Source organism: Bidens hawaiensis, unplaced genomic scaffold, assembly GCF_021521415.1.
Source record: "Bidens hawaiensis isolate Kalapana, Puna unplaced genomic scaffold, B.hawaiensis_p1.1 tig00001511_1, whole genome shotgun sequence".
NCBI classification, from domain to species: domain Eukaryota; kingdom Viridiplantae; phylum Streptophyta; class Magnoliopsida; order Asterales; family Asteraceae; genus Bidens; species Bidens hawaiensis.
The window spans coordinates 575,570-585,575 of NW_027491085.1; the positions used below are offsets into that span (position 1 = coordinate 575,570).

At 32.9% G+C, this 10,006-nt stretch overlaps 1 pseudogene across 1 annotated transcript; it reads left to right on the plus strand.

Annotated features, from left to right (window-relative positions):
* Nucleotides 1-5,491: 5,491 nt before the first annotated feature.
* On the plus strand, nucleotides 5,492-9,603 carry LOC143582410 (metal tolerance protein 11-like; annotated as a pseudogene). The gene is made up of 6 exons (XR_013143965.1): nucleotides 5,492-5,699; nucleotides 6,492-6,600; nucleotides 6,694-6,940; nucleotides 7,097-7,177; nucleotides 7,849-8,082; nucleotides 9,050-9,603. The product of XR_013143965.1 is annotated as a metal tolerance protein 11-like (transcript).
* Nucleotides 9,604-10,006: the final 403 nt, after the last annotated feature.

Genomic DNA, 10,006 nt, shown 5'->3' on the forward strand with positions numbered 1-10,006 from the left:
GAAAGTCACTATTGTAAAGGAAAAACTTCTAATTCATCAATTATTTTGCACACATTTACATCATCACTGTTTTTTTTTTGTTGTATATGTACATCATTACATCAAGACCTTTTTTACTGCATACACAATAATAAAATGTTCATTGCTCACGGGGTTAACGAGAAAACAATCCAAAAAATAGATTATCCAAAAGCAATTGGGAGTGAGACACAAGGGGTGCCGATTCGACGGAAGCATTTATAACAACATGGAGCCAAATGGCTGCTCCCCACACCTAAACCATATATATCAGGGAAAAAAATGTAACACCCAAAAACAGTTAAAACAATAAAACACCAACATAGTTAAATAACTAACCATGACCGAACCCCAAGTGATCTACGATCTAGGGAACAATATAGGCCCAAAACTCCCCAGCATCTTGTGCAATCTAGTTAAAACAAAAGTTGTAACAATTATTAGAAACAAGGTGTTAGAATATTTGACTTGCTCTGAACCATCACTAGACTTACCATCTTCTTTATCGACAAATTGCAAATCATCAAACGTTGTGATTGTGGCCAACGAATCAACGATTCAACTTTATTATCATCCTGTAAGTAATGCAACAATCTATGTTATAAACAATATCAATTATAGTTAACATAATAGAAAAATGCTTTCCAAAGTGGATCCAGGGCTACATACAAAATGAACTTACAGTTGACAAGAGTGAGCTCATTGCAAACGATGCTCCGTCACCAAGAGTAACCATGAACTTTTACCCAACCCAAATATCCCGTATTAAATTGGATCTCCACTGATCTTGGTGTTTTCGCTTCAATGTGTTGCTCTACACTCGGCTCGTTTACATCTTTAAGCGCCCCCTTGTTTCAAGCTTTATACCCGTAGCAACTCATATGTAATCATGTCCATGTTAATTCAATTTTTACAAATAGCTGATGATTTGTCATGACCAATGAAATAGTGACAAGTTGCAACGCGTGCTATCATTAAGTGACACGTTGCACCTTTTACTCACAATGACGCATTTATTTCTTCTAATGTAATATATATAAAAAAGTTTGGATTTTCACCTCACCTTTTATTAACTTTACCATACTACTATGTAAATTTGCCAACTTAAGTTCTAACATCGTATATTCATCACACAAAACTAAACTTTCCTTCCATGTTAAGCCATCATCTCATTTAAATATCATACCTAGTGAAACCAAGTCGAATTGGAAACAATCAACATAATAAATAGTAATTTGATAGAATAGAAATGTAACACTTTCTCGTCACTAACATTTAAGTTGGTTGATATTTTCAATTATAGGTGAATTGGACATAAGACCAGTAAGAGTGTTTATCTTTTGAATAGAGATCTTCCTTTTTACACGAGTAATTCCAACATAAACCAAAGAAATTCAATCCATAAATACTGAAAATCATTTTTTTGGGGGTTCATTATGAACTAATTGTCTAAGAAATTTCAAGTCTAATTCAGTCAAGTTTTGGTTTCGATCATGAACACGACCTGATGTGGCCCAATTATACCCCCCCCCCCCTTACATAGCAATTGTGTTGCTAGCTAAACTTAAACAGCCGAGTCAAGCCAGCTAAACTTAAACAGCCGAGTCAAGCCAGCTAAACTTAAACAGCCGAACTTTGAGCTCTTGCCTCGTAAAAACCTAAAGTTACCCGCTTATTTGAAAAAAATGCTTTATTTTATATTTAACTTACTCACTCACACACACATGTGTGTATGCGCGAGCGCATGTGCATGTATAGAGATAGAGATATAGGTTCATTGGGAACCACAAAAAATGGGAAACCGGAGAAATATGGATCAAATGAACTCCGATTTAACTAATTCCATCGGCATTGGAATTGGCTTGTGGAACCTCCAATAATAAAAAGATAGCGATGGAATGAGATGTAAGAGATTTTTTATATTGATAGATAAATATAAAAATGATGATTTTTTAGCTAATTTACGTGGATATGGATTGGACGCGAATGCTAGCACTCACATTGGCGCCTACATCTCCTTATGCATCTCCAATTTTAGAGATTTCTTCGGTTATTCTTCATATGAATCTTCATGCACACCTATAAAATATAAAGAATTTGATACATTGTATTCAGAGAGACCATTCACATCTTCAAAACTTAAAGGTTGTGCCTTACCTATTTTGGTCTATACATCAAACATGCAAGAGACAAAAATAATTTATAAAAATATATAAAGATAAAGATGAAGTATAGATGTGAGAAATCAAGCATAATTTAGAAAAGTGAGAATTTAGCAATGAAGATATAGATTCCAATAAGAATGCTATAGTATATGCATATGGATTAGGGATGGATCTGGTGGAAACTAGTTTTTAACATGAGAAGTGTAATAAGCATTAGAAAACTAATGGTTATACTAGAATAAATATTATTATGTTCTCTTTTAACTAGAGTAATGCTTAATTGCTTAGTCTTCTTCATTTATTTATAGAGTGATAGTTATTATTTTACAGCAAAAATTTGAGCTTGTGTATGTTTGCCAAGCTTGAAAAAACCAACACCACTATAACATTTGTAAAATTTGGCCGTTACCCATTTAACTTGTGAGACTGGATGTTTTTTTTTGTGTGTGTGGATATGATTTCTTGAATTTTATCCTGTTTAAAGATGATAATGATTTTATCAAACTCCTTTCACAACCTTAAGATAGTATAAATGCAAAAGATAAAGAGTATAAGGGATATAGATGACTCAACAGATATATAGAAGTTAGAGTGAATGTTAACCAATCCATTTTAGTATCTCCCCCGATCCTCCAATCAAAAACTTTCTTCACTAGTAGTTTCCCTTACCGATATGATCGTCAAACATGTCTCACTAAGCAAAGACAGTGATTACTTTCTTCAACGCACTGTGTCAAGATAGTAATATTTCTGGGGTGTTTTTGACTTTTTTTTTTATCCATGAATGCTAATGCCCTTATTACTCTACAACAAAATGAACTAAAGCATTTATTTAACTTTAGTTCAAAACTGTATCTCATTGCTTTAACACCTCTCTCAATAAATTGTCTTTACTGATGCGTACACTCTTCTATTATCAACTCAAATGTTGTAAATTAGTTGCGTATTCAAAAATAGTTCTGCTATGCATACTTTAAAAGAATTTTGTATATTTATCATCAAATGATGAAAAATATTTAGATGTTTCATCATAGTTGGACTTTGTTGTGGTCTAAATAGGTGTCAAAATCGACAATAACTATTAACAATACATAAAAGGAATCAAAATCAACAACAATAAAATACATATTCTCTTATAATCTCATTAGTGATATTCAAATAAATTATTGTGGAACCTACCACAAAATAAAGTGAGTCGTATACTCAGTATCCTAGCTAATGGCCATATGAACCCCACTTGTATGTTTGCCAAAAATCTTGATTCGTGATAAGACCTCAGATTATATACGACGATAAGTACAAGTAAAAAAAATATATTATTGTAAATATAAAGAATAATTACATAGGTAGTACTACTGGGTATGTTTATATTATATTTTGATCGTTAGCCTTCAGAAATTACGCATTTGATCATCATCATTCACTCATCCGTGACATGTTTGGCCTTTCGCACTAGCAAGCGTTGAAAGTTTTTGCTAAATATAACGAATTGATCAAAATACCATACCATTACAAGTTAAAATAAAAATTGTGGACACAAGCACCGATAGTGCTTATAAACGTGACATGAGCCACAATCTATATAATTAGTAATCATGTGACATTCATTTAAAGTATTTTTCTAAGTGATAATAGGGAATCTACAACCAAAAGTAAAAAAAATCAAAAAAATCCTAGTTTTGTGGTTTTCATTTTTTTAATATAATATGTGGTTTGTATGTCGCACTAACTCCTGCACCTAGGATTCATATCATTGATTTTTTATGATTATTTTTGAAAATTTATTATTTCATTTGAAGAAAATCAAATAACTAAACTCATAAGTTTTTTTTTCTAAAATAATACCGGATATGCTTGTTAGTATTTTACTATTCTTGTAGATACTCAAAAGTCAATTATTGTGAATATATATCTGTAACTTAAATTATTTTGCCGAAATTAGTTTGCTTTTGAAGATCTTGAATTAAAATAAAGAAAAGAATGACTTTCTTGTCCCCCACTTGAGTGATTAGGCATCATATTGTAGACGTGACCGTACACGATTCTTCCTCGACCATGGCCATCGTAACCCACTTTCTATATTATTCACCACCACAAGATACCACCACGTGTCACCTTTCACCAATCAAAAAGCATGTATAGTTATCGCAATCACGCATCTTAATTATTATGGATGAATATTAATGTTATTAGTTCAAGATATATTGATATAATTTTTAAAAGATTTAGTTTTGTAATTTAAAAATAGCTAACTATCTAGCTTGTTGTCTGCTTGCTTACTATATATATAATGGAGTGATGTTTAAGGAACTGTTTGTTTACATCTGAATCTGATTCATTCAGACTTCAGACTGTTTGATTTCAAACAGAAAAAACATCTAAATGGCTAAAAGTATGTCTGAATCATTCAGTCTTATTGTTGTTGCTGAATAAGACAGAGGCTCATTCAGATTTAACTCACTCAAATCTGAATAAACCAAACAGCCCCTAAATCATCTTTGGGTTTGAAATATATAGTGAATACATTAAAACAAAAACTAAACACGATCGAAATTATTTAAAACTTAACCAACTTAAAGAGTTGTTTTTTTGGCTAGCTTTTAAAAAAACGAATTGGTTGTTAGGATTTTTGTTTAAAAAATAGAATTCGAATCATACCAAATAAAAAAGTTATCAACACAATTTTATCTTTTCCTAACCTAATTTGATTATAAATAATAATATTAACAATATTAATGAAAGAAGAATATAAAAAAGTAGAAAGTTTTTCAATTGAAAAAATAAAAATCGAACCGATTTTGAATTTATCTTCTAGTTCATTTTCATCAACCTGATTTAAGTTCGGTTTTAGGTTACAAAACAAATCTTCTACATCAGGGGTGCAAACAAGTTGAATGAAGCTCGAGCCCAAGCTTTACTTGTCGAGCTTGAGTTGACTCGGGGGCCTACACAAGCCAAACTCGAGGTGCGGAAAAAGATTTCAAAACAAGCCAAGCTCAAACTCAAACTCACGTAAATTAAAGTAATTTAAAATTGATGCTAGTCAAGCTCAGACTCAGCTCGTCTAGTTAAGTAGATGCCTACCCTTGGTGTATCTAAATTCTAAAGCCACATCCTACACCTTACCTACCTACCCACTTAAAATTGGATCTTGTTCTAAATCCCCAAACTACCCTCCATTTTTTCCATATTTACACTCCCTACCCTTCCACCTCTTTATTACCAAAACAAATACAGATTCTGTTTCTGCAACAGCCTACAAGCATATTCAAAAATATCTCAGCAAACCCTCGTTCAACTGAATCACAATGGTGGAGACAATGACCGGCGGCGGAGATCACGGCGGCGACGAGGAGGAGTTTCTGCTAACGGAGATGAGTATCATTGGCGGCGGCGGTGGTGGTGGTGCCGGTGGATGTGACGTGTCATGGCGGTTGAACTTCGACGGGATTCAGTTTTCGTCGGAGCATAAGGAGAAGCCGCCACGTGGACTTCATGACTGCCTTGGGGTTTTAGGTATAAAATTGTTAGTTATTATTTAATTATTAATATTATTGATGTTAATATGATACTATGATAGGTTAAATAATTTGATATGAAGTGGTTAATAACTTAATATTGGAATAGTTTTAATTGTTTGTTTTTTTGTTTGTTTATGATACTATTGGATTTGTGAAATTGATTTAATAATAATTAACTGGAAATTGTGACTAATGACAAATTAGGTTATGAATTTTGATTCAGTTTTGATATGAGAATATTATTGTAGCTGGATTTGTGCATTTTGATTGATGTGTAATAGTGATTGTTTAGGGTTTTAAATATCTAGCTTATGAGATTGGTAGTGTTTGTGGGTGAGTTCAATGTGTCATACTGTCATTCACTCATTTGTTTGTATTCAAATACAGTTATTATAGGGGAATTTCATATTCACCCCTATAAACTTGCAATATTACATATTTACCCAAATTAGGCTTGCATGTCGTTGGAAAATATGTATTGAAACTTATGTATTGGGGAAATATATAATCATGCAGCAAGAATATTATTGTTTGTATGCGTATTTGCTTGATTATGGTTTTAAATCTTGATATATGAAATTGGTAGTGTTTTGTTGAGTGAGTGAGTGAGTGAGTAGGTTCAAAGTGTTTTTTGTTTGTATTCAAACACAGTTTATATTATTATAGGACATTTTAATTTATTCCCCTCTAAATCATACTTGAATAATGAGTAGCGCTGTGAGTTATGCATTATATATTTTATTATTTTGAATTATTGCATTAAAATTGATTTGTTGTAAATTCTCAGTTCCGGAAGACAATGTAGCAGAGTATTACCAGCAGCAGGTAGAGACACTGGAGGATTTACTGAAATGGATGCATTAGCAGAGCGCGGTTTCGTGCCTCGGTTGTCGGCGGTAGGAGTCAAATGTTTGACTTTTTTGACTTGAAGTTAGTGTGACATGTGTTTGAACTTTGACTTTGACTGAGATGATTGTTTTACTTTGCAGGAAGAGAAAGCAAGTTTGGCAAAAAAGGAAACACTTGCTATTAGAATATCAAATATTGCAAACATGGTTCTTTTTGCTGCAAAAGTTTATGCATCCGTTAGGAAGTGGTTCATTGGCTATAATTGCATCAACATTGGATTCACTTCTTGATCTGCTATCAGGGTTTATCTTGTGGTTTACAGCATTCTCTATGCAGACTCCAAACCCTTACCAATATCCAATTGGGAAAAGACGAATGCAACCTTTGGTTAGTCTGCGATTCCTAAATGTCACATTAAAATAATTTTAAAAAACTTGAAAGATTTGTTGTTATGATTGCATAATTATTTTTTTAGAAGAATCATAACCTAATTGCATCATTTTCATATCTAAACCATGTTAATTTTGCAAAATCGATTTGTAGGGAATTCTTGTGTTTGCATCTGTTATGGCTACACTCGGGCTACAGATTTTCTTGGAGTCGGTTCGGACATTGGCATCTGATGTAAATAAATTAGCATGATCTTGAGGCTTGTAAACGAACCAAACGAGCACGAATGGAGCATGTTCGCGCTTGTTTGTTTAGCTTTAACTGAACAAATAATCGGACACAAACGGTTAAAGGAACATGGTTTTCTTGTTTGTGTTTGATCGTTAAGAAAGTTTTTCGTGCTCGACTGTTTGTGTTTGTTTATGTTCGCTGGTTAACAATATAAATGAACGGTTCACGAACGTAAGCAATTGAAAATTATTGAACATAGATGAGCGAACATAATTGAAACTAGAGCGATGTGTTGGTCCTAAGAGGTAATTAAAACTAGACTAAGTTGTAATGGGCCAAAAAATGGTAAATGAATATATTAACGACTGTAAACTAACAAACTTAAACAAACGTAAACTAACGAACATAATTGGATGGATGTAAGGGAACAAATAGAAATGAATGAACCTAAACATAAATGAATGAGCGAGACATGTGTTCATGTTATTGTTTAAACTAAATGAACATTTTTTTTGTACATGTTCGTGCGTTTATTAAATAAATGAACTTCCTTTGGAACGGTTCACGAATTGTTCACTGAACATTCAGTTCACTTACCGGCATAAATGGCCTGCACATTATTCTAGATCAAGAAAATTGTTGTTTTGTAGTATTAACTGTTAAAATTGTTTCAGGAAAAGGATTTTAATTTGACCAAAGAGCAAGAACAATGGGTTGTTGGTATTATGCTATCCGTGACGCTTGTGAAACTCGTGCTGTGTATATATTGCCGATCGTTTACAAACGAAATTGTGAAAGCTTACGCTCAAGATTACTTTTTTGATGTTGTCACTAATCTGATTGGGCTAATTGCTGTACTACTTGCTAATTATATTAGTGACTGGATGGATCCCGTTGGAGCTATTATTGTAAGTTTCTGTTTTACCCTTCCCCTTTAAAATTTGTGTTGTGTTTTATTTCTCAAAGGGGTCAATTAAAATGAGCTAAAGGGGTTGTAATGGGTTGAAATCCATAATGCGTACAACTTTACTGAAATGATCTACTTAAAGATTTGAATTATTTAAAATGGGTCAATTTGGGTTGTGTTTACTTATTTCAAATGGGTTAGATTGGGTTGTGTTTTGATTCCAAACAGGTCCATCGGGTTGTGTTTTTAAATCAAATGGGTCAGTTTGGGTCGTGTTATTATTTCAAATGGGTCAAATTTGGTTGTGTTTTTATTTCAAACGCGTCAGTTCAGCTCATGTTTCATTTCAAATGCGTCAGTTCGGGTTGTGTTTCATTGCAAATGGGTCAATTCGGGTTGTGTTTCATTTTAAGGTATCAATTCGGGTTGTGTTTCATTTTAAAGGTATCAATTCGGGTTGTGTTTTATTTCAGACTGGTCAATTTGGGTTGTGTTTGTATCCATTTGGGTTATGTTTCATTTCAAACAATTTGGGGTGTGTTTTTATTTCAAACGAGCCACATAAAAGACCAGCTAATTAGCTAAAAAGGAGTTATAACGGATTGAAAGCTATAATGCATACAACCTTACTAATATGTATTTTACTTAAATATTTAGATTATATTTGTAATAATAATAATAAAGACATCATTTTTTACAAGAAAATTTATCTAATGTATTTTACTTAATTATTTTGATTTAATGAATACATTGTTATTAACAAGAAAAGCTGAAAAAAAGAAAAAAGCGCTTAGAAGTCTTTGTGGGTCAATCCACTCTACCTTTGTCTATTTTGCCCGTACTAAACGTGACCTGTTACTCCACCCCCAACTTATGATTATGAATGGGTCGGTCTCGCTTATGTTTTTTTTTTTTTTTAATCTGTAACATTAAAAAACTCTTATAAAATTTTATTATTGGTTACACAGCTGGCGCTTTACACGATCCGCACATGGTCACTAACGGTGTTGGAAAACGTAAACTCATTAGTTGGAAAATCAGCAGCGCCAGAATATCTACAGAAACTAACATACCTCTGTTGGAACCACCACAAGGCTATACGCCACATAGACACCGTACGAGCATACACGTTCGGGTCTCACTATTTTGTTGAGGTGGACATTGTTCTACCATCAGACATGCCTCTACAAACAGCTCATGATATTGGTGAGTCATTGCAAGAGAAACTCGAGCTTTTGCCTGAAATTGAACATGCGTTTGTTCATCTTGATTATGAGCACTCTCACAAACCCGAGCATGCACAAACACATCATTAAACAAAACAAATATTTGTGATTCTTTGACCTTTGTGGTATGGTTGTGTGGGGTTGGGTCGAGTCGGGCCAACTGCTTGTAACTAAGTTCTCACAAACGTGATGCAAACTACTGATTATTGTATTTTTCAAGTTCCTCCGTTTGCTCGAGATTTTAGAGGTTGTGGAGCTTGTATAATGAATGTGAATGTAGATTATGATATTGTGACGATTATGTTTTTCAACCTTTGAATTTTCTTGGTCTAAAGTACATCTTTAAAACACCAGTATAGTAACATAGACAATTTTGCTGAGTGTTTTTATGGTTTTTATTTTGATTAGGGGTTTAAATGATTTGTGTTTGTTTACTTAACTTTTATACATATAATTATTTTCATATTTGTATTTATAACTGTGTATATATACATTATTTTGTTTAGTCATAATAGTATTTAACTATTTATTATATAATTATAAATTATATTAAATATTTACGGTGGTGAGCAATGATAGTTGTGTCTTACCAAAGGACATGGTGTGGATGTGTGGTGGTAAGTAGCTTCCAGTGGATGTTTCAAATACATGTTTAGTTAGTTTATAAGAGTATTTATTTCAAGGTAAGTTAGTTTGTCG